Here is a 26,195-nt window from a genome sequence, read left to right on the forward strand (position 1 = left end):
TCTTTAGTGAATGCGGTAATTGCATTCTTTTGAAACTTTTGCAATTATGGTATAATCGTGATTGCCAATAATTGCTATAACATCAAGTTATGGGACAGATTGACAAAGGTTGCAAGGATTGTAAAAAAATAAACTTGATATGAAATCTTATATTTTGACGAAGCAGCAGGTATGTTCATTTTCACGTACGTTCACTGTTTATTCACTCCGTAATGCATAATTGGTAATTGGAAGTCAGGTCAGAAAATATATGACAGTCAAAATCGGTTCAAACATTTGTTCGTTATATCCGTTGTCTCCTTATTATAAATAATTTTCAATTTTGTGTCCTTTATCAAAAAAAAAGCAATATTGCTTTTTGACTGTATTTTATTTTCTGTCCAAATTAAATTCTTCTGGCTTCCTGGCATTTCTGACTCCGGCAAATAGTTGGGTTTATTTTTAAGCTCAGATAAACCGAAAACCATATAATAATTCCATTACTTTGAACCTCTTAAGTTAGTTACGCATGTAAATATTTGGAAACAATTATTAAGCAATTCGTTTATTGGATTTTTCTGGATTTATTATTGTTTCCAATTAGCAGATTTATTATAAATTTTTTAGTGGTATAAAAATGTTATAAACAAAAATAATATTATGAGTCCAGTGAAAAAAATTCTCATACTTATATTATCATATGTTACCAACATTTTAAATAACTTTTAATGACCACTAAATTTCATTTTTTTTTTAAATTCGAATCTTGAATAATTGTTCATAGCATAACGACGATTTAATTAAAACAGCTTCAAATTGATTTCAACCCAAATGATAAATATTCGAGTATTTTTTTATTCACATTTTTATGATGAATTGTGATATGAGGATTTTTTACTCAATCATCGGTTGGTATTCTATTTTTTTCGAACGCACTTTCATTCTATTTATTTCGATTTTTCATCCATCGTTAGCGGTAATTAAATTAGACCTCTAAAGTGACTGATTGATATTTAAATTTAAACAAAAAATAAAACCGAGCACATTTTTGATGTCGCTATAGAATCGATATGATATGAATCACATGGAGTGTCCTTACATTTACTTAGAGATTACCTCTTGCTTCAAGATTGATTGATTAATTGAAATTTTAGTATTTTGTGTTTTGTAAATACTCAAAAATGACAAAAAATTATATAAGACAGCAACATTCACATTCTTTAAAAGTTAGAATGTATTAATATTTTTGTCTTAATATTTTAGGGGATATTTGTCATAAAATGAATTCAAAATACTTCATTTGAAAATATTGCCTTTAAGAATTATGAATAAAACATAATATGTTCAGGAATTAAAGTTCTGATTATTAAAAATTATATACTTTAAATTTGTTTAAATAAATTGAAAAATAGAAACCATTTAAAAAATGTGAAAAAGGGCGCGATTTCTAACATTTTGTTAAATTTTTAAAATGAAAAAAGTGGTAAACTTATTTCCATTGTTGAGCAATGTTTCAATAACGATTATAGAATGGCGGCCATCTTAGTGCCAACAACTTTAATAAACAATTGATGAAAATTCAATATCCGTTCTCATATATTCAAACTCTGGAGTCCTTCAAGGGAGCCACCTATCAACGACGTTATTAATGTCATTGATAGTTTAACTATCTCTATCTATTTCGGATGATGTGAATATAAAAAATGTTATTTAAATTCTATCTGATCTTTAATCAGTTCAGACTTGGTGGGGGGGGGAATACCTTCGAAGTCAATGTATCTCAATGTCAATTCATAACATTCACCAGTAAGTGATCAATTCTTATCTGCCAAACTTAAGGCTTACAGCATCGCAATGTTACAATTCATTCTGTCTGTTTTATTCTTGGTTGCGACCTAGAAGTTTAACTTAGTTAAATTTTCGAGCCCAATTTGATTATAATATTAACAAAGCTAAATCATACCTTGGCTCCATCAAACATTGGTCTAAAGAATTCACAAACTCCAATATCACTAAATCCTTGTGTACCACCTTTGTTAGTCCTCCCCATCAAAACTCGTACTCTCAAAGATTTTAATCTGTACAACACAGATTTCTTTGATTTACACTTAGCGATCTACCTTGGATGAAAATCTATTCTCACCACCTTATGAAGATCGTTTAAAACTTATTAATCTGTATACCCCAGAAAAACGCCGCTAAGCTGATGTACTCTTTTTACATCAGCTTTTTACATCGACTTACCATTTCGTCTAGAAAGAATTCCTATTTATGTGTATAGAAAAATTAGGTTTTCCTTCGGCTTTTTTGGTCACTTTGATCGTGGCAATGAAACAAGGTTGTTACATTAACTTTTCCCGACGTTTCGGCAGGGGTTGCTGCCTTCCTCAGGGGAACTTTATTAAACATGAAATTTAAACACATAGTACAATATTGTGGACAACAAGAATAAGAAAAAAAAACTTACAATTTAACAATTAATTTTAAAAAAAGTGTAAAAAAAAAAAAAAAAAAACTGTATACTATTCCAAAGAACGTCAGACATGCCCCTCTCTTCGCTCTTCTCTTTGTGTTTTTGCAAGTTGTGATGCAACTAAATGGAAGTTATGTTATTGACAATTTCAATAAATACTGTTTTGAGAAAAAAATGGTTAATTTTATAATCTAGAAATTCCCCATCTCTTGATTTTCTTACAAGGACAAAAATTGCAAACAAAACATTCTTAAAACTATAAAAGTATTTTTCTAGAGTTATTCAATTTACAATAATTTAAAAAAAGAACATAAAAATGTACCTCTAGTTTATTTCTAAGGAAAACATAATCCACAATCTAAGAAGTGTCCTTTTTATTTAACTCTATTCATATCTTAAAAAAAAAGAACAGAGTAATAAACATTTTTATATATTTAATCGCATTATCTGAGCCTTTATATTTCCTCTATTATCTTCTATACGAAAGGCAAAAACAAGAATGTTCAACATCTTGTCTTGGAGATAGGAGATATAATAAATTTTGTTTCCAACAAAAAACTGTTGCTTCAAGAAGAAAGAACCGAAAACGAGAAGAGTATTTAAAATACTTCTGTTTGAAATATTGGTTGCTCCCGGTGGTGATGGTGGTGTTGGTGTTGATGGTGGTGGAAAGATATTGAACCCCAAAAATCTTCGTTTTTGTACCCACAAGCCGTTCCTTACTTCAAGTGTCGACAGATTCAAAAACATTTTTTCCTGAATTGTGTTTTTGTAGACGTTTAAAAAATAGCATTTCAATATCTGCCTGTGTGCTTTTTTCAGTATCAGTTTTCCTCGCCTTCATGTTTTTTCTTTTGTAGGTGTTTTTTAAGATACTAAATTAACGAGTATGGAAACATTCCCCACACAATAAAATAAGGACATAAAAGTTTTGTGGAACATAAAAACCCAGCAGAAAATAGATAAGAAGTTAAGTGTTTTTCTTCGTTTTTGTATTTAAAGAAATTAAAGGTTGTTGAGAATAAAAAAGGTTGTTGAAGATTGCAATCTTCTCTCGTATAAACTTAATTTAGTGGTCAGTATTTTCAGTGATAAAACCTTAAAAAAATGTTTGGGTGACCTGTAATTGTAAATTCTTGTTGAATCCCTTTGCCACTTTTTATAAAAATAACCCTAAAATTGATTGCTATTTTCATTTCTTTTTGAGTTTTTTTTTTAAATTTCAGTTGTAAAAATAGCTTTAATTAATGTTTTAATCTTTTAAGGCAATTATGATACATTCTTTTTTTTAAATTCTTAACTCTCTAATCTTAACGATATAACTCTTTAAATTCAATGTACGTTGCTTCTCTTCTGGGTACTTGTCGTTTTCAATGTTTGATTTTTTTTATCATAATTTTCATTAAAATCTGATGTTGAACAAAAGGGTCTATGTTATCAATATTTAAGATTAAACTTTACATAAATAAGAAATATTGTCAAAACAAACTTGGAAAGTCACTATATTTTCAGTTTTTAAAAAAATAATAAGTTTTCAAAAACCAAAGTCTCATATAAAATCCTATTCCTATTATGATTGTTAATCATCATCACTATTTGACATTTGTAATAAATTTGATTAATTGGTCTTATCGTTGGGCAGGTTAAGGCGAAATAAGGGACTTGAATCTAGAATCTGATTGGGCTACTGCAAAAAAATTGCCTTTAAATTAAGGATTTTCATATCCGTTTTTAGATTCTTTTCCTTGTTCTTCGGATGTAGACTACCAACGCAACGGCAGCATAAGTTAAGCTCATTAAATTGATTGTTCAATGGGGATTCAAAAACCGTGTAGAATTAATTGCTTCGAAAACTCAATGCTGTCTGCTGTCACAAAATCGTAACCCTCCCCCAATGCCACTATCCATTAGTGGTACTTGCATCGAGAAGATTGAACAACTAACAGTCCTAGGTATGTGCATCACAAAGCACTTGTTGTGGAGTGATCACATATTTGACATCGCCAAAATTGCTGCTAAGTGTTTAGGTTTTCTTCGATGATGCAAGAAGTTTTTTACTCCTTCTGATCTGGCTATAATTTGCAAACCTTTTATTACTCCAAAACTTGAGTATTACTCTCATATTTGGGCTGGTGCTCCGATAAAGTACCTGAGTTTTCTGGATAGAATTGAAAAAAGAGTTTTAAAACTGATTGGAGATCATTCTCTCATCGAGACATTTGCTTCTCTTAAACATCGCCGCAAGGTTTCATGACTCTCATTGAAATAGTCAGTTTCATTCCTCCCCTAAAAAAATTCAACCGTAATACCCGTACTGCTAGAAATGCCCGTCAGTTTACCCTAGAACCCAATTTCGGAAGTACTGTTAAGTACAGAGATTCGTTCCTTAGCCGTACTACACGAATGTGGAATGCTGTACCAGGCTTAATATTTCCCACTCTTTACAATGAGCAGACATTCAAAACCAATGTGCATCGGTGTCTCCTTTCTAATCCTATCATCCTTTCCTAATTGCTCACACTGTGTTTAATCATTATAAGGGTATTCATAACCTTTATTGCGCGCATAATGTAAAAAAAAAATTTAACTGGAAAGTTAGTCAAGAAAAGTCTTCCTAACTTCATGTTAAGTCTACCTATGTCGAAATGACAATTGATAACGTTTTTTCATTCAACTGAAAGCTGGACTTTACTACTCTATGATTTATTTATTGTCTGCAAAATTCTCTTTATTGTTTTGTATAAAAGTTTTAATTGTAAAATTTGAAAAGAAATAAGTAATATTTGTCTACAATACATAACACAAATGGTGATGGACTTGTAGCTTGTCTAAAGATTGTTTTGTAGACAATATAATGTTTTTGGTAGTGAAGTAAGGTTACACGTTTGAAATGTATGACACTTGAAAAGAAATTCTGCAAATGAAGTTCCTTATGTTGTCTGAACCTGACCGTTGTCATCAATCAAATGTTAATCTTAGACCTATTGTGTATGGTTAAAATTAACATTATTGATATTTTTATTGTAAAAATTGTTGATGGTTATTTAGTTTTCAGTTAGTCAAAAATTTTTTATTGAAACAATATTTGTACGCATCACGAAAGCTAAAAGTATGGCTATTAGATCAATTTTCACTAAAAATAAAGCTGAAGAAGAAAACACATTGAAGCAAGCACAAATATGTATTACGTTACAAAAATTTGTTAAACCAAATACCTGATGTATCCAAAACCTTAGTCTTTGAATAATGTATTTAGAGATATCACTTCCAAGTTAAGTGAAACTTAAAACAGCAATCCCTTCAGCTGTTGGTAACACTCCTATTCTTTATTATCTTAAAAAATGGTCATGGATCTTGAAGAAAGAAAAAGCTTTTCTGCGCTGTAGGTTGTTCCCACAATTTGCAAGGCAAATGCATAGAGATATTAATTGAAAGACTATTTACAATCAAGTTAATTTCTGCCACTGTCACCACAAAGTGAAGACTGTAATGTAATGTCGTAAATAGCTTCGTTTACTCAACGAAACCAACACGGTTACCCTCTGTTGGGTCCCAGAACACTGCGACATTGACAGCAGGTCGAGAACGTTTAGGGGCGCTCTCAACCTAAATTATCATCAACCTACTCATACGCTTCAATATGCATTCCCTTTCCTGGGGAACACCAGGGATCCAAAGTGATCCAAGTCAGATGTTTTCTCGAACCTACTTAATACTTTCAAATGGTTGATATCGTTGTTTTCTTTTGATACGAATTTGGTAAGAACTTCCGTCAGCTTTACCTGGAGAAAATATTTTAATTGCTTAAGAAAAGTCCTTACAGCAAATAGAACAAACATAAATTCATAAGTACAAACTACAAACTTTTGGAAACGTCAATAGGCACCACTCACAATAGGGCTTTTTTTTCATTGACAATTATTAAATAATTTAACAAATTACCGATTATTGATAAATTTTATTAATAGTATGTTAATCTTCACATATTTTATTTTTAATTTTAGGACCTGCTTTTTGTGTACAACTTGACTTAAGCCAAAATAAAACATTTTAAGGATTAACCAATTCCACCGCAAAATTAGTTTTATATGTTTGTAACATAAATCATATTAAAATCATATTTCAACAAGGCCTTCATTGAACTAAAATCAGGCAACAGAATTAATTTTTGTAAAAACTGCAAACATACTTTTCAATAATATTCAAAAATAGACTATTTTTGTATTTTACTTAATTGCAAAAGCCTTAAACGTTTTTAAATTCTTGCTTGTAAACAACCCATGACACATCTATCTTTCAATTCTAAAATAAATAATTTTAACATTGTATAGTATTGAAATCGGAAGTCTTTGAAATGATTTTTCCATTGACTTTCGGAATGCAATTTGATTGACAATTTGTTTTGTTGATGTAAAAATACACATGAAAACGTCTATAAATGTTCTGATGAGATTTTTAGGTTCCTGCGTATTTATCTAAAAATAAGAATTCAAAAATACCAAACCACATACCACATATGTATATGAAGAAAGCTTATGCATATATTAAATCGTAAGCCTTGTATTTTTATTGAGGACAATTTTATGTACAACATTTCTTGCGAAATTTACATTTATTTTTATAGTAAGACCCTTAAAGTCATCATTTTATTATTTGGAAGATATTCGTTTATCTTTTCTTGCTGATGACGAGAAAAGGGCAAATATGTTCTTTAGTTTGCATATTTTCTAAAAACCTAACATAGACAACAAAAACGAAAATAACGTTATCAAATTCTCCATTCCAAAAAACCATCCCTACATAAGGTGTTACAATAACATTTTTGAATCTAATTTTTATTTTACCTCAAAAAAAGGCTTTTTATCAGCAAAATGTAGGAGTAGAGTATGTTTTGAAAAAATTGAAAAGCCCTAAACGTATATACTCCTACAATGTATGTCTAACATAGAATATCCCTGAATTGACAAAATTGATAGGAAAAAATAAATGAAAAGGATGTAAAAAAAGGAGAAGAAAACATTAAGCTACTTTGCATGAGTTTGTCCTTTGTCAATATGTACCTAAAGGATTTCGAATGTATTTTCGGGTTGAGTTTGTTGCCTTCCCTTGGTTGGGAATGTGTGTTATCGATAGCTGTGCATAGGGCATGCCATATCCTTTGGGGGCTTTTTGACCGATTGAAAATCCAAAACGTATTCATCTGTGCCACTGTGCGTGTTGTAAAAATTTAATTTCAAATTGTATAACAAGCCCTAACTTTGTGGCTTTTTTGAGTTTTTTTTTGTGTAAGTTCTTTTCTATTTCAATACTATGATGGATTTGGGCGAGTGCGAGAATTGAAGAGGAAAGGAAAAAAGGTCAGTTCCTAGATTTAATATCTATACAATTGATTTGTGGTAGGTTTTTTATACCTTTTTTTAATTTAAATCGTTTAGGTAGGTTTTCTTTTTCTTAGGATAGGTAAATTGAATGTGTTTTATTGACCTTAGAACAATTCATAGATTTCCCAAGAAAAGAAGTTACCCAAATGTGAATGAGTTGAGAATGAGATAAGGACTTCTAAGGATGTCAAGTAAAAATTATGTAAATATTCTTTTGTATATAAACTCAAAGATATTGTTATTGTTGCTCAATTTTCCGTAAATTCATCTTTTTTGCAAAATTTCCAAGAAATCCTGTTTGAAAAGAAAATGAGTGATGAAGTTATCAAAAATACAGGTATTCTAAAGTTACTGACGTTTCTGTATGGAGTATGTATAGGGTGTTTTTTAGATGCATTGTTACTTTGCAATTGTGCAACTTTGTTGATTTGTACTTCTATTCCGTAAGAGGTGACAGTTCATAAAGAATCCTTAAAAGCTTCCAAATAAAAAAAAAATCTTTTCAAGAAATTTATGCAGTACCTACAGTGTTTAGTGTGAAACCCATTTCTGGTTAATTAGCTACGTCAATAAACAAAACTGCGGAAAAGGTTGACATATTTAGGCTAGATTTATTTTAAAAAAGTATTTTTAATTTATTATTTATTTCCCATTTCTTGGCTCTAGAATCTGTCCTCTAGGGCATTATTCAAAGAAGAGCTTTTAAAATGTTTGGTGACTTACTGTTACTCATCAGTCATCACTAATTCACTAACGTTTATTCTCTAGAACCTAGTTAAATAAGCACTTGCATTCCTCACTAAATTAATTTAACCGAAATACTGAAGCTTGTAGGAATATCCATCAGTTAACCCTTAAGCCCAACTTTGGCCGCACTATGAAGTTAAGAAATAAGTTTTTTAGCTGTACTACGAGAATGTGGATTGCAATGTTCAACACTTTAGAATCGCGTTTCAAACCCATAATTCTCTTTTTATTGTTGTTTTTTTAATACAGCACAAACTATATGTGTGCGTTACTTAAAAAATAAAATATTAATAAATATTCATTCCAACAATATTTCTGTTTTGTATTCAAATTCTTTAAAAAAACACTTGATACAAATTTGTGTTTGAAAACTATGGAAGATGAGTGTCATCGTTGGACGCATGTTGAATATGTAAAAACTTTAAACGTGTTAAGCATTGACTCATCTTGAATGAGCCACATTTAAATTCCACTTAAAATTTAATAGTTTTCTTCCTCATAACTTAAGTTCATTTTACATCTTTTGATTTTTATCCTTCTGTCTACAACGACAATCTTGAAGTAAGAAATCTTCATGCGTCATGTAGCCTTATATTTTCGAAACCAAGATCTACCTTATGTTATCTTGATCCGTAGCTTACAGACGTCAGTGTCAGACGTCACTTTGCAATTTATTCGATTCAAAACTTTTGTTTTTATTTCATTTTCACACAAACATCTTGTGGTAAAAATATATACGTCCTCCACCGTCACCGTCACCGTCACCGCACCGCATCATTGTGGATTCACTTAGTTTTAGTTATGGTTCTCACGTTCATCTGACGCCATCTGTGAACCTAGACAAAAAGTAAACAAACTGTAGGGGTTGATGATGGCAAACAAGGTGAACTCGTATTCCGTATATTTTTGAAATAAGCTCACATATAGTGCAATCGATTGAAATAATGCATTAGAAGGATAAAACTGAAACGCTGATGATGGAGAGGAAGAAGCTTTTCTAATATTAGATTGATAAGGACTATGAGGGTGGTATACCCTCTAACACATACATACGAATGTATCCATGTTGGTATATTTAAAGTGATGGTACTTTATGCTTTTTACATCACGGGTGATAGGTTATAGCTAAAAGCTAATGCATCAAAACAAAAAGTAAACACACTGGGTTTACAGTGAAAGGGTATTTAAAATCATTGATGGTGGATTAAGGATGCGTCCTTGCCTTGAGCCTTGACACACTAGCCTCTTTTCTTTCCAATTCAAATCGAAGGAATTATATTTTTGTTTTATTTTCTTTCTTAAGCTAAACCGAAGGTTTTTATTGATTCATTAAGGCTGTCGATTATTTCATTAAAACCTAGATTAAACGATTGGCAAAATTGATATAATTGAAATACAAGAATGTCCTTTGATTTCAGTCAAATGTGTTACATCCCATTAAGACATATTAATTTGGCAAAACACGTTTACACACAAAAACGTTCGTATTAAGAAAATGAGCAAAAAGGATTTTTTTCTGTTTCTTCGTAAACGAATCGTAAAACTCCTTCATAAATCAAACGTCAAACGCATTGACCTATTGACTTTTTCTGTCTATCTTTTCCCTCTTCTTGTAATAAGGTAAGACCAGATGTTTCTTTTTTGTGCTTGACCAAGCCACAAGCTGTTTTCGAGATATACAATTTTGGTTTTTATGTAAGGTAGGTATAATAAATAATGGTGGAGAACAAAAATTAATTTGCGGTCAGACGAAATGTTTATTGTAACCATTTTTCAACTTAATTTTTCTCGATTAAACATTTGTGAATGCGGTCGTATGAAAAATGTACCTTAAACCTTTATTTGTATTCTGGTTTTGGTGTAATTTGTGATATCGAAATGATTTTAACCTTCGAAAATTAAATGGAGGGCCAGGATCATTGGAATTCAGTTGAGGATTTCTTGGTACACAAATACAAATATTTCAAAAATTCAGTTGGTAAAAAACTACTTTATAACTTTTAGAACTAATTGTCAATGTTATTCAAATCCTCTGAATATTCAACTTACTGGTGGTGATTTTATGAAACTTTATGAAAATTGTATTTGTAATGCATTGAATACAAAACACAAACTTCTCGTACGGCAGAAAAATTTAAATATTTTATTTTGGAAATCCGATGAATTAATATTACTTTGAATACTATTTATTCGAAAACAAAACGTTGTCTAGGTTCTTAGAACTTTTTTTGATAATTTACCTATGGGCACGTGACCAAAACGAATGATACATGAATAGGACTTCTTTCTGTATCACAAAGCTGAAATACTTGTCAACATATTGTTATAAACTCTGCATTTTAATAGTTACAAATTTCCTAAATATTTTACAATTCACTAGCATTTCCTAGATTTGAATAATTATTTATTCGTTTTACAAGCTTGAGAAAAAATAGCTGTGTCCAACCAACTGCACTGGAATCATGTTGGCAGAAAAGTGTACCTTTTTGTGTCCATTGAGTAGATTTCACTAAAAAGCATTCATTGAGCTGAATAGTGTACTCTAGTTTTGAATAATCTGCCCTAAATTTTAAGCTACTGAAGGTTGGTAAGAACTGTCAAAATTAGTCGATGTCATTATTCGATTCTATTTTCCAAATGAATAAATTTGATTTGGTTTTCTTCGCTTTATATTTTTGATTTAAATAAAATAATCGGATCTAAGAGCTATCTATGAGTGTCTCTGGTGATTCAGTGTTGTCCCAACACCAAATTAAATTTGGAGGAAAATAAGAAGTTTATGGCTTGAATTTGCTCCGACAGCTTATATGAACCTTCAATGCACTAAACTACTCTTCATTGGAATTTTCTACTTTACAGTAATTTTTGAAAATTGTAAGTCACTAGCTTCTGGTTTCTTACGAGCTGTAGCGGTAACATCCAAGGATTGGACTTATTATTCCAACGTTAGTAAAAGTCAAAATATTAAAAGATAGTATTAAGAGAAACTTACAAAAATGACTTCAACTTTTAACATCAACTCAATCCTTTTACATATATCTTGGGCAATTGTCTTTGAGCAAGTTAAAAAATATGAAATTTAAAAGACAGGCACAATCAATACTTTTACGATTTCAATACATATTTGTTTTGTCAAAACAAATGAATTTTAATTTTTTTTGACGTTACGATGGTAATGAAATCGAAAAGGGTTCCCCGAATCTGTTCACCTGTGTGTTATTTTATTAGCCCAGCTGTCCAAACATGGAAATTAAGGATTTAAGCCAATTTGCATTTGACGTTTTTTTATTTTTTTATACTTTACATTTATAACTTCCGATTAGTCGTAAATTAAAAAAATTGACATTTCTTGACGTTTCAAAGTACCTAGAGTCGAAATAAAAGATTTTTAGAAAGATGTCTGTGCAAACGTGTGTACGTACGTTCGTTCGTCTGTACGTTCGCGATGTTTTTTTTGTCGTCCATAGCTCAATAACCAGAAGAGATATCGACTTCAAATAAATCTTGTTATATAGATCTTAATGCAGAAAGGGCTCTCGAGAAAATTGCGTGGTTGTTTTCTTTTACCATAGCAGTTTAAAAAAAAGGTGAACATTTTGGTTAACCCTAAATATCTCATGAACCAAAAACGCTAGAGACTTGAATTAAATTTGATATAATATATTGTAACGTGATAACAAACAAGCATATTTTTTGAAAAAAATCCAAAAAATAAAAAAACCGAACAAAAAAAAACAATACTAAAACTTTTTTTTAAATTTACTTTCGACTCAAATATTTTTTCAAAAATTGAAAATATTGTCTTCAAACTTTTTTAATTCACAGAAAATATTGTTTTCTATATTTCAACAGTTCGTTTTTATAAAAAAAAATGAAATATACAAAAAAAATTGATGTTCGGTTCTTGATATCTCACAAATTAACTTTATTCAACCCAACCCAACCCTACAAACTTTTAAGCAAGACAAATCTGCAGACGGGATGGGAAGTTATCAGTGTGGAAGGCATCCCAGCCTCTTTTTTTTGGAAATTCAAAATATCGAAAATTGGTCATTATTTTTTTACGAAATTGAAATGCAAAACGTATATTATATAACTGCATACTTCAAACATTTTTAAGGTAAAACTGAAAAAATGTCTATTATATTTACAAAATAAATTTAAAAACCGTTTTTTTTTTTTTTTTTTTTTTATAATTTGCAGGCACTCAAGGGGTTATTAGTACCCTTTATATGTTTATATTTAAACACAGTGCGAGCATTAGGAAAAAATGTTCTAATGATTAAGAAAAAAATTGAATAATTAAGTATTTTCTAAGAATCAAATGGCATGAAATTTAAGTTTTTGAAAGAAAATTTGTTTGCAGGCACAGTTTTAAATTTTAAAATAAATGTAATATTTTAAACAGCTCAATTAAGTTTGATTGGATACAATTTTACAAATAATTAAGTTAAACTTATCTTTAATTTTCAAAATTTTGAATTAAATGACTTAATTCTGGTGTTTCTTTAAGACTGATTGCTTAAATATTTGGTGATCAATAATAATGATTATAATGCTTGGTAACCATTTAAGCATAAAACACGTAGAATCAATTTTTTTTCCAAAAATTGGTGCAATACTTTGAAAAAAGAAAAGAATTACGATAGTTTCCAATTATTAAAATAACACTTCAGTTATTCATTACAGAAATGTCATTGACAAATTTCCAACAATATTTACAGTTTTTAAAACCACTGCTCAAAAATAAAAGGTTTTTTTTTTTCTGCAAAAGGTCTAAAATTTCAAAAATTAAAAAAAAATTAATATAAAATAAATGTTTGTGTATTCATTTATGATTCGTTTTGAAGTAAATTAAAAAAAATGTAAACATTGTTATAGGCAATCAAAATAAGCAATAACTTTAATAAGCACGAACATTGGTAAAAATGTATTAATAGTTCTCATACCTTGTTGCCCAAATCAATTAAACCTATTGTAAATTCTAATAAGTTTAATTTTATTTTGTTTTCATTTTTATTTTCGAGTAATTAAACAAAAGCATCGTTGTTTAATTTGTTTACCTTGCAGTTTTATTTTATTGTATACGGTCAGAGATATTCGTACTAGTAATTTTCATGATTTTATATTTTCAAAATCAAATTTTATGATCTGACACAGCCTCAAAACCAGAAAAAGAATTTTTTTTGAGGAAAAGGTGATGCTGAGGAGGAGAATATCACTGAAAAGAATATTCAGAAGAAAAAACATTTATAATGTGCACTTAATCTCAAAATAAATAATTTAACGTTTTCATTTGTGGGTTGGATACGTTCAGATTCTGTGGTAGTGGGTAGATATACTTTCGTTGAGAAAAATTGTTTGTTTTTCAAAAAATATAAACCATTTTTTAATTAATTACCTAAACAATGAGGAGTTCTCAAAACCCGGCATGCTGCTTTAATCTACATATATATGTATGTACATACTTATGTATATAGAGTATATAGCAAAATAAAAATAATTTATATTTTTGTATACATTTTCAAGACGATGATAGATGAGAAGGCCTTGAATGATTTACACAAAACATCAATTCAAAATTAAACAATACAAAAAAAAAAACAAACACAAAACTTCAATATCGATGCGGGATAAATTGTAAGTGATTATATAGATATAGACATTGAAAGGGGTGTGGGGGCAGAAAGAGAGAAATATACAAAAAAAAAGGATCTAAAAAGGATGAATCGACCTTTTTACCATTTTTCAAAAAATAGATAAGTTGATGAGCAAGGAAGAAAAATCCAAGGAATAAAGTATCTCATGAATCTTCCATTTATTTTGAACCAGTAAAAAAAGGGCTATATGAAACCGTTGATTTTTGGAAGTGATTTCAAATAAACGTACGAATGTATAAACACTGTGTGTGGAAGAAAAATCAAGGATATCAATTTATTTTTATGAGAAATTAGTTTTTTTTTGTTTTTATTTGTTTTTTCGGAAACAATACAAATCTGTTTGACCGAAATGAAAATTGTATGTGTTGCTGCGTATGTTTGTTCCAAAAAAAGAAAGAATCCTTTTTTTTCTGATGTTTTTTCATCATCGTGCGAATGATTTTTCGTTTAATCCTTTGACCTTCTTTGACTGTTGTATCTTCTACGAGTATATGTATGTATGTATATGCATTAGTAAGAAACCATCAAGAACATTGTAATTTATGATTGACAGGATATCCATATTGAGTACAAATAGCAATGCGAGATTTTAATCGAGGCTAATGGAACCTTTTATCTTCACAAAAACACAGTGAACGCTAACGCACAAAGGATTCAAAAAAGCTCGACACATAAACGCTAATGATTCATGTCAATATTAATAGTAGGAAATATTTGTGTGTGTACTTTTACAATGTCGGATCATTGACCTAGAGAGCTACTACAAAAGCAAGCAGCTATATTTGCGACCAAAGCCTTGCAAACAGTCATCACTTAATGCGTAGTTGAAATAAGATCAAAAAACAAAACAATGTCCTAAATTTTCAAATGATTTAAAAAACATTCAAATGTCATTTTATAAAAATGCTGCTTAAAAAGATGGTTTTGCTAATCTACAAAAAATTTAATTGAAATTTATTAAAGTTAATAAAATAATGGTCAGAGTTTCTGACATTCCTAATTAAGGGGTCATAGGCTTTTTACACCGAGATCAAAACCCGGTTTTCGCAAAATTATAGGTTTTGCCCGAAAACCTACATACACCGAAAACTGAAGTTTTCCCATAAATTTTTGGTAAACCACAAGTTTTCGTAAACCACAAGTTTTGTATAAAACCTCTCGAAAACTTGAAGCAATTCAAAGTTGAACTAAACAAACAAACCTTTCGAAAAATTCAGCGATCAAATTAATGTAAACAAAACAGCTGATGGCTGCTGTCAAACCAAATATTTCATTTTGAAATAAATTTGGTCGTGGTAAGTAATATTATTTATACAATTTAATTACAAAATAAGAATTATGTATTGCTATTTTTATTTACAGAATTACGCAGCGGTCTAGGAATATTTGTGCCAAAACATTCCACAATGTGGGAATCGTTGTTTCAGTGAATAAAACCACAACAATGGACTATCGCTCCTTGATGGACAGCGATGCCAATATCAAGAATATCCTCAGTGCTTTGGACAAGCCAGGCGAGTCCTCAAAGGAAGAAGTCAAAGAGATAGTCATGGAGAAATTGCAGCCCATCATAACAGCTTCAGTGATCGCTTTGGATGAGTGTGATTTTGGTACGAATCTTCAACTAGGAATTGAAGTTTTCTGCTCCGGTCATAAGGACCTACACGAAATCGTTCAGAATCTTCTCAACCCCGCCTATAGTTTGCTCGGATGGCCACAATTGTATGTCGATTCTGAAAGCACATTTTGCCCAGTATTTTGGATTGAATTTGTTTTTAAAGAAGAAGAAAATGTTTTAAATAAAATTAATTTTTATTGTAATAGTTTTGTTTGTTGTTGATTCTATAATATATTTTCTAGACAATTAGCTTCTACCTGGTGAATTGTTCGGACCGGTTGAAGTGAACAAAGAGGATAGCTGCAAAAAACCGAGCTTGTAGTTCTTGTTGGCTCATGTCATGAGCCCATTCCACCCGTCCCCAGAACTTCAGTTGAAATTCTTCTTCGAGACGCGCTAGTTACGGCCTTGTCTGCGCTGATATGCTGCTCTATGACAACACAGGAAAGGATTATCGACTTAAGGGTGTCGACGGCAAAGAAAAATCCTTTGGAGAATATTTGCACTTCAAGAATTTTCAAAAAATTGAATCTTGAGAGAATACATACCATATAGAACAACTTCACTGTGTGAAAGGAAGTATTTGGATATTTTCATTTAATCCGCATCCGAGACGTTGGTGTTCGTATCGAAAAGTTTGTTAAACCACTAAGTGATGGGGTCCCATTCGTTCTTTTGGAGCTCTAAAGTTTCTATCTTGCATTTCCAAATCGTTTAGTTCATCAACATAAAATTTGACAGCCGGTGTTAAACAAATTTAAATGTCAAATGAAAACGTGTAAATGTTCGGTGTGAACGATTTTTGGGTTTTCGAAAACTTTTTGCCGAAAACTCTTTGGGGTTTGATTAAGAACTGTATGCTTTGTGTTTTATTGAAGAACGAGTTCAGATGTTTATAATAAAATGGAGTAAGTGTTTCACCCGTGGCATAATGGTTAGTGCGTTGGACTGTCATGCAAGTGGTCTTGGGTTCAATCCCTGCCTGTGCCACCTTAATTAAAAAAAATTAATTATAGCGGGTACTGCCTCTTGCGAGGAATTGACAAATCCTTCAAGAGTAATTCTTGTCATGAAAAAGTGCTTTCTCAAACTAGCCGTTCGGATTCGATCTAAAATTGTAGGTCCCTTTCATTCCTGACAACAGTGCTCACACACATTAATGGTTGGAGTTGTAAATCAATAGGCCCTGGTTCACAACGGACTGTTGCGCCACCCCATTTGATTTTGAAGTGTTTCACTAGTAAATAAAGGATTTTAATATTAATGTACAAAAATTGATTATTAGTAAAATGGTTAGTCATTCTGGGTTGTTAAAAACTTTACTCCATGATTTTCCTTCAAGATGAAAATTGTTTCGAACTAAATCGCTCCTTCTTGGACGTTAATTCAAGGGTCCGTGACGTAAAAATATGCGGTTCCCAAACGTTTTCCTCAATAAATCTGTATTTGCACAAGCTGTGTGATATGTTGGGCTGTTTTCTAGAAAACACTGCTCTTACACATGATTGATAAATGGAAAAGTCAGTTATATGTTTTTGGGTATGTAACCGTGACACAAAATAATACTGTAAATGATGCAGTATTGTTTATTGACGTATCCATTTAAGCAAACTTGAGCTTTATCGCTACTCAAAATTCGGGCTATTCATGTGTCGACCTTATCATGATTTTCAAAATATATTTGCAAAATTTTAAAGCGTTGTCTATTTATGTGGAAATTCGAAACCAATGTAATAATACATTTTTTGACAGTTGACAATTAAAATGGTGTTGCCAACTTAAATTTCTTTCTCTTAAGAAAACACCTATTATAAATTATTACAAACCTAGGTGGGTGGAAATAAGCTGGTTATTGAAAGCATTTAACTCATTGCAATCAACTCTCAAGTCATGCTCATTAGATGACTAGCAGTAAAATCAAAGTTAGCCATATATAAAAAAATTAATAGTTTCTACATTTTATTTCGATTTCTGTTAAAGCGTTCTTTTTATACATAGGTTTTCAGACTTTAACTATTTGCTTATGAGTTTATGACATTTGTAAGTTGTCATTATTACTAACATAAACTGTATGGGAATTAATTTTTTTAGCAGCCATTTTGATAGGCGTTATTTTCAGTGTTTTAAGATAATTTTAGATTAAATATATTGTCATTGGTCCTTCATAGTTCCTTAAGTTTAAATTAAATCTGATGATTTAAAGTGGGTCAAAAATAAGTTCAGTAAAGTCGTTTATAAACAATTAAACATCGCATAAATTGTATACTTAATCTTTAACTCATTGTACCCAACTCTCAATAAACTTTAAAAATTGTAAAGTTCTTCATTTCTTTTAAATTAACTTGAACAAACGCCCTTACTCAAAGGGAAACTAATCTAATAGAGTGATTGAGGCAATCCATTCGTTTTTATTAATTTGTAAACTTTGAAGTTCAATAGACAAATATAATTTCTTTTTGGTTCAATCTCTCATTTTTTATAAAGACTATTAATTTAAATTTCCTGGAAACACGAACATTTTTTCTGTTAATTATTTCAACCACGAATTTATTTATTTATTTACACTTTTTCACTTTTTTTATTCAATGTTCTGAAATTTAAATTATGCTGCTAACCGCATCAATTAGGTATTTATAAATTTCAATATACTCTGCATATTTACACTTTTTTTAATTGAAAAATAAAAAATAAAAAATAAAAAAACAAAAAGAATGAATAAATTTCAATCAATATTCAGTTCACTATTAAGGCATTTTTTTTAAATATTTGGACTTGTTTTACGAGTTTAAAAATATTAACAAAAAAAAATAAAAAATGATTAAATACTCATAATTCACATTTTATTTCTTTCGACACGTGTATAAATATATCTCTGATGGTTAGAACAATGACTTTATGATGTGTTATTATTAATGTAATTTATTATTACATTAAATATGTAGGCTACTTTGAACTGGTCGTACTTTTTTTTTTGTAGATATATAATTATTGGTAATTAATTATTTTTAATGATGGATTCAATCACAATTACTTCATGAATGATTTATCGTTTTTATCGGCTGATGTCAACCATCCGAACAAATGACCATCAACCATCAACAGCAAAGTAAGTAAATGTATAGACCTGAAATAGTGTCGTTATATGGATTTCATTGTTTCCGAAAAAGTGAACTATATAATTATGGATATCAGCAATACCATAAATGGCCTCAAAATATTAAGTTAACATTGACAAAAGGCACTATGGTATCAGCTGAGTTTTAAGGCCAACTTATATGCCAATTAAAAAAGATTTTTGGTGAGTTTTAGAAATACGACAAGATAAATTGATATAACAGAACAGGAATTTTATTTTACATAATGCTGACTGCTAACAATAATATTTTTAAGAGATTTGATTCAGATTGGTTGCTGTGCAGCATTTTTGCGATAATTTCCCTTAAATTTTATCGTAATGAGCCATAATTATTGCAAAATTTGCTTAGGACCCTTAAATAATTGTTAGTAACAATTTAACATTAGTGCCCGAGGCGTGATGGTAGAGGCGTAGGACTGACGTCATGCCAGAAGTTTTGGGTTCAATCCCTCCAAGTGCCACCTTTAAATTTTTGTTGACGAGTACTGTCTCTTGCAATTGATTGACAAATCTTTCAAGAGTAATTAAATTGTCATTAAAAGTGCTTTTTCAAATGAACCATTCTAATTCGGCATAAGACTGCAGGTCCCCTTCATCCCCAGAATGTCTCGCACACAGGAATGGCTGAGAGTTGTAAGTCACTAGGGCCTGGTTGGGACTGTTGCGCCACCTGATTTTGTTTTTTTTTTTAAACAATTAAACCATATGCAGTACAAAAAATCATAGTTTCTTTAGAGGTCCTGTTTTCTTAAAATTCAAAAGTTCAAGCCAACCGACTGAGTTATAAATCATGCCAATTTAAAAAATGGATTATTGAGTAAAAGAAAATTATGAACAATTTTGCAATAAATTTTACACTAAAGTTCGAAAACCAATAATAATCTTCAGAGATATCAATTTTAATTTCTATTTCTTGAAAATTCTTGGTGGCCGTTCTTAAAAGGAACAATTATTAAAATACTTCTTAAAGTACATAAAGAATGAGCTTTTTCTCACCCAGATTTTGGAAAGTCAAAATTTTTAAATTATAAGAAAAAAAGTTTTCTAAATACAAATTCTGTAATCATATAAGAAGCAGACAATGTACAATTGGCTAACCTTGACAATCGGCTAACCTTTATCCAGATTTTATGATTTAAATCTTTAATATGGTTGGATATGGTAATATTAAGTTTTTTCCAAAAAGAACTCATTTAAGATGAAACGAATACAAACAAAAGTCGCGTGATAACAAGTTTTTCTCACCCGTTAGCTGATGAGTCCATAAGTGACAAAAATATGGGGCCGAAAGGCCGAAATTCCAATTTTGTATGGAATTTTAGGCCGTTAAGCTATCTCAAATTTATAATAGCACAAAATTTTAAACGATTTAGTAAAATGTTAAAGCCATTTTTAGCAATTTACTAAGCTTTAAAGATGAATTACCTAACTTTAAACAATTGTAGCATCTTACTATCTCTAAGCAATTTTTAAAAGTTAAAATCAGGGAATGGCTTCTTCAACTTTTTCTAAATCTATATGACGATATTAAAATTGTCCTGGGCGATTTTAATGCCAAGCTAGGTATGGAAGACATCTTTGGTGGAATAATCGGGAAAAACAGCCTGCACGACAACACTTCTGACAACGGATTCATGCTCATAGAGATAATCCGGAGTTTAAAAATAAACACTACGGAACCTATGAAATGTCAAAAAATGTCAATATTTTGATATTTTGCTGGATTTTAAAATGCTACCAACTAACAGAAAACGAAACCTCTACTTAAACCCTTTGAAATAGATGAACACGATTTGTGTGAAAGGTATCGATTCGAGAAAAAAACTGTCAAGTTTATGATTGACCTTCTAAATATTATAGATCGAAATTCAATGAAATGTTTGATAATATCTGCGTGCTTCCAAGTCTTAAAACCATCTTCATTTCTCAACTGATAGCAAACAAAATAGTTTGAAGGGTTTCAGAGATTTTGTCTCTCCAGCTAACGAAATTTATTTTGTTTTCCTCTACAAGCTATTTGGTATAGGTGTAAGTGATATTTTTCAGAAGTGTAGTAAAATATGCCTTAAACCTGTTTCTAACTAAACAGAGCTGACAAATTCTTTGTGAATAGCAGCTGTGTCTAACCTTTAGGGATGTTAAATTTAGATTCCAGTTCAAATAAACTCGGGTTTAAAATATGAAAAATATAAAATAATGTTTTGTGTCTTGCATTAAGGTATGTTTAAATGGAGAAACGCATTCAAATGTTTAATTTTAAGTTTAAGAGACATCGTGTAACTTTCATTATTTATTTGATTCTTGTTCTTGAAAAATAGGGAAAAAACGCTACAAAGACAAACAGGTTTGCTGTTTTTGTTTTAAAATATTCTTGGGTCACAATTCAAGAAATGGAAAAAGTTAAGTCAAAAGATTTTTTTTTTAATTTAAATTTGAAACTAACATAAATGAACCGAAGAATTTGTCGGTGTTTTGATATTTAAATGTGTCATAAGTGGCCGTGATATCGTTTCAAAAACGGGTAAAACAAGGTAATTTTCTCTTTTAATTTTTTTCATTTTTAGCCAGAGAGAGCAGCTCTGTGTTAATAGTAATACTTAGTTTCATACAAAAAGTTAAAAACGCTTCACCTTCTACCTCAGTGTTGGAAACTAAAAATACCTTACATTTTAATTGTTAGTATGAATAAAACCAAGAAAAATATTTTTCTTTCCTTACCAAAAAATACAGAAATATATTGTTCTGATTTAGCGTGTTTGTGTTTTGTTCACAATTTCTATCACCGTAGCAAATTTATTGAAATGTTTCGTTTAATATAGTTTTTTTTTTCTTTTGAGCAATAATGGATATTTGATTACTGCACATATTCTGATAAAATGGCGGTTGGGTTAGCCCCCAAAACAACTACTGGCTACCTGCGTTTGCCCTGCTGTCTGTTATTAAATCATTTGCATCCAACAATTCAAAAAGTGTTCCGAATTTCTGACAGTTTAAATAAATAGAACTCTTCCCCAGATTTCACAAAATATCACTGTTGTGCGGTAAAATAAGGCCAAGTAAAATAAGACCAACTTTCATAAATGGCCAATTTATGAATTATTGCCCTTTATGTCAAATTTTCATATTTCACTTGTACAAAGTGAAACAAAGCCAAATTTGTTTGGGAAATGAGAACAAATTATTTTTACGGTGAGGTATCAATTTGGCAATTAGCATTATTACACTTTAAAAAAATTGAAATAAGGCCAATTTTTGAAATTTTGACTTGATTCACTGCATTGTGTTTAAACAAAAATTTGGAATAGCTAGTGAATAACTAAATGCTTAAGACTTGGCTAAACACTAAGCCCAAACAATACATTATTTTAAATTTGTGATGATTTGTCAAATTTTCAAAATCTCAAATGTTAAAAGCTGACTTCTGTCTGACAGTCCTTTGCAAGAAAAATCACACCTCAGGCGTTACCTGCATGTGAATACACTCATCAAAGATTAAAGATACTTTTGTTATGATTTTATGAAATATTTATGCAATGACTTTACATAGTATAGAATGATTATAAATTCATAACGGATATTTATTTGTAATGCATGTAGTCAGCATAAATTTAAACACGTAATATACATGATACATATGTATGTGCATTTGACGTACATAAGTACATTCAAATAAATGTCTACATTATTGTGCTGAGCACGATTTCCTCAATGAATAAAAAATCCGGAAATGCTGATGAGTGAAGCGTGATGTCCTTACATTTTGTGGAAATTTCCTGAATTTCAGTTTATGCAATATTTCCAAAATAAAACAAGGAAGTTCTATATTTAGATCTGCCCGCACCCGCAGCCTCAATTATACATCTACGTGCATAAAGACCTATGGGCAAAATGAAAACCAACCGACTCTTCGAACCATAAACGATTATTGCCCATTTGCAGTTTCGAAGCTTATATTCTCATATAGTTAATGGAATTTAATTCCGAAACACATCACTAATTAATTAAATTTATGCCAAACAATTATATTTTGTTTTTATGTCGTATTTTATTTATATTTATTATTATTTGTGATTTGTATAAACAAACAGAAATAATGCTTTGTATGTACAGAACTTAAGGCTGAAGTTTAATTAACGAACAAACGTTTTAATTAACTGAATATAAGTAATATTTGTTTAATACAAATAATACTTTATGTGCCTGCAATTGTTTTGTATTTATTTATTTATTTATGTATTTCAAGCCCACACATTTCAGAGTTTTCCTTTATATAGATATGCCAGGTAAATTTAACCACCATAGATAAAATCGATTCGATTCGAAGCTACTGCAGATACAATAAGTAAGAAAAATGACCAGTGATATAAAATAAATTATTGTTAAGGTTAAAATTGGAAACTTTTATAATCACTTTATACATTTGAAACTTTCTTTTTTTTTAATTAATCAAATCTACTTTTCGATACAAAATTGCTATTTCCCCAAATGAATAAAAATTATTCTACCCATTAAGCCAACATTTATCCATAATCGGATAATTGATAAATCATGTTCAACTGAATTAACACTCCTTTCCAAAAATAAAAGCGAAACATTACAGCAACAAAAAAGAATAAACTCAATAAATTGCAGAATTAATGGAATATTAAAATACCCAACGATAATAATTGTCTATCAAATCACACACACACGCCCAAAAAAAAAGGTCCTTTTTCCCAGTTGTAATCCATTTTAATATTTTAACAACCCCAATAAATTATTCAAAACCTCGCGTATCCTTCACAAAATAATCGAACCTATATTTAAACCTTGGTTTTGAATATCGAACTTAAAGAATATTTCACCTATTTTTTATTTTGTGTTGGTCAGAAAAAAAAAATTAAAATTTAAATGTTTAGATATCCTAAAATCGATTTAGGATTCTTAATTTAGAAGCAAAGCTCTTATGAACTTTACACAAGGATTTATAAAAATAGATTAAAATAGGAAAAGGTAGGATAGGTAGGCGTCTTGTCGTGGGTTGGGTAAAGGTGTTAGAGAAGTGATTACTGATTATGATGCAATAAAAAAACCCAAAGTCTATTTTATCATTTGGGTTGCCATGTCCATACACGATTCCAGTATTCCTGTGCGATTTGGTGCCACCTCCTGTTGCGGGTAACAAATTTTCAGTACTATATACTCGTGTATTGAAAATTGTACACCAGAGGCCCCACATTGCGTTGTTATAATTAACAGTAAAACTTGCTATAATTTGGGATTCTAATTTGCTCGAATGGATGCTTACCCAAATGGAAATATCCTGCTGATTCTTTTTTCTCTCTTGATCCTGATGAACGGAAGTTGATGGTGGCGTTGTTGGTGGCAATGGCGGTGGCCGGTGCGGCGATGATGATGGCAACAAGAAAAGAAATCCTTATCCACAGGATTCGTACTTTTGTACTCTAATATTTTGTAAAGGTACACAAAACAACTGAACGATAATAATTTGGATCACTTTTTACACATACACAGGCATAGGATACTCGTATATTTTCTTTTTGTTGTTTTAGGTTTTACTTTGATTAAAATTATTTCTTTTTATTTTCTCCAATCACAAAAACCATTAAACAAACTTTCGCACTTAATCAAACATTTTTTTTGTAATTTCTTGCTTTTAATCACACACTTTTTGTGTCCTTTATAGACAAAAGGAAAAGAGAGAGGGAAAAGTATATAAAATAAATTTAAAGGACCATAAACACGGTAAAACTTATAGGGACATAACTTATTCAGGAAGATGGGAAAGTAAGAAAAATATTGAAAACAAAAATAACTGAAAAAAGGAAGAAATGTTGCCCTCGTTGAATTGGACCACCACCACTATTCTCTAAGGATTATCCACAACGAGCAACGAGCAGAAGAGAAAGAAATTTTTTTCTTTTTTTTTAACTTTTTTCTTTTATTTCAATTTCATATGGAGGATTTGAAAAAAGGATGAAAACCGCAATGCACATTCGAATGTAACGATTCCTTTGGGGTTTTTCTTTCTATACTTTAGTATTTTTGTTCTCATTTCTTTTTTTTAATTTACTACTAGAACTTGTGGCTTTTAGCAAACGAAGGAGGAATAAGGAACAACTAAATTGCACTGTCAGACCAAATGTCCTTCTTCTTCCTAGCCGAGCCGACCAAATCGACGGCGGTGGTTTGAAGGCGGAGAATCCGGGGTTTCTTTTCTGCTCTCTAATGTAGGACAAAAATAATATAGTACCACAATTTTATAGCCCCTCTGGGGATGTTCACTGAATCATTCTTTTTATTAATAAAACAAAAACAAATAACAAACATTAAAGTGAAATGAGAGTACACAGGCAAAAATAATGTTCTATAAAACTTTCTTATCCCAGCGAAGTCCCGGAGTCCACTATTTCAGGGAATATACACATTTTAAATATTTACATCTTTCGGTCTTCAATTTAATGAGAACAAAAAGGAAAACCAACGGTATACATACAATAGCGCACAGAAAAGACACTCACACACACAAACACAAAATCTACCTATAATGAAAAAACACCTGTGTGTACTGTTAGGCCACCATTTAGAAGAAGAAATATAACGGAAGGAAACCCCCACTGAAGTGGAAAATCACTTTTTTCTTATTTGTATCTCTCTGCTGGGGCGATCAATACGCGATGCACGGCCGAGGAAACTGAACTTTTCGATTTAAAGCTTGTCAAGAGACTAAATGTGGCAACAGCAGTAGCCAGCCTCTGTAGGGGTTGATATTTTCGAGTTGGAAAAACTTTGTACTGTTATTTTTTGTACTCGTAAGAGTACACAACAATGTTGAAATAGAGAAAATGTTGCTGAAACATTTTTGGCGGTCTTGACCTGGAATGAACTAGAAATGGGTAACATCAACATCACGAAAGTCGACCGATGTTCTATTATATTTTCATCTAGATATGCATTGGTATGTTATAGGGGGAAAGGGGGATGTTTCCAAGAATATTTATAGTGAAATTAGGTGGGAATGGGGATGGATTGGTCTAGCCAAAAATTGATGGGGTGCTTTTGGCGGGAATTGAAAAGTTTCGAAGGAAAAAAAATAAATGTTCGTACGTGAGTTGGCATCTTTCTTAGGGGTGATTTCCTAAGTCTGGCCAATTGGTAGGTCCGCTGTTTTTAATTTGCGTGTTGGAAATTTAAAGTTAAT

At 30.6% G+C, this 26,195-nt stretch overlaps 1 protein-coding gene across 6 annotated transcripts in view; it reads right to left on the reverse strand.

Moving 5' to 3' along the window:
* The window catches only part of LOC129949920 (protein qui-1), a 169,069-nt gene extending 143,357 nt beyond the window's left edge, over positions 1 to 25,712 (reverse strand). For 3 of the 6 annotated variants that reach the window (XM_056061646.1, XM_056061645.1, XM_056061647.1), the window contains exons 1-2: positions 25,537 to 25,703; positions 24,282 to 24,672 (exon numbers count right to left, since the gene is read on the reverse strand). The gene's annotated coding sequence lies outside the window, so the exon portion shown is untranslated. Of the gene's footprint in view, positions 1 to 24,281; positions 24,673 to 25,536 lie in introns of all 6 variants that reach the window. The other 3 variants (XM_056061642.1, XM_056061643.1, XM_056061644.1) reach the window with 3 other exon arrangements.
* Positions 25,713 to 26,195: the final 483 nt, after the last annotated feature.

Source organism: Eupeodes corollae, chromosome 3 (assembly GCF_945859685.1).
Source record: "Eupeodes corollae chromosome 3, idEupCoro1.1, whole genome shotgun sequence".
Lineage (NCBI taxonomy): Eukaryota > Metazoa > Arthropoda > Insecta > Diptera > Syrphidae > Eupeodes > Eupeodes corollae.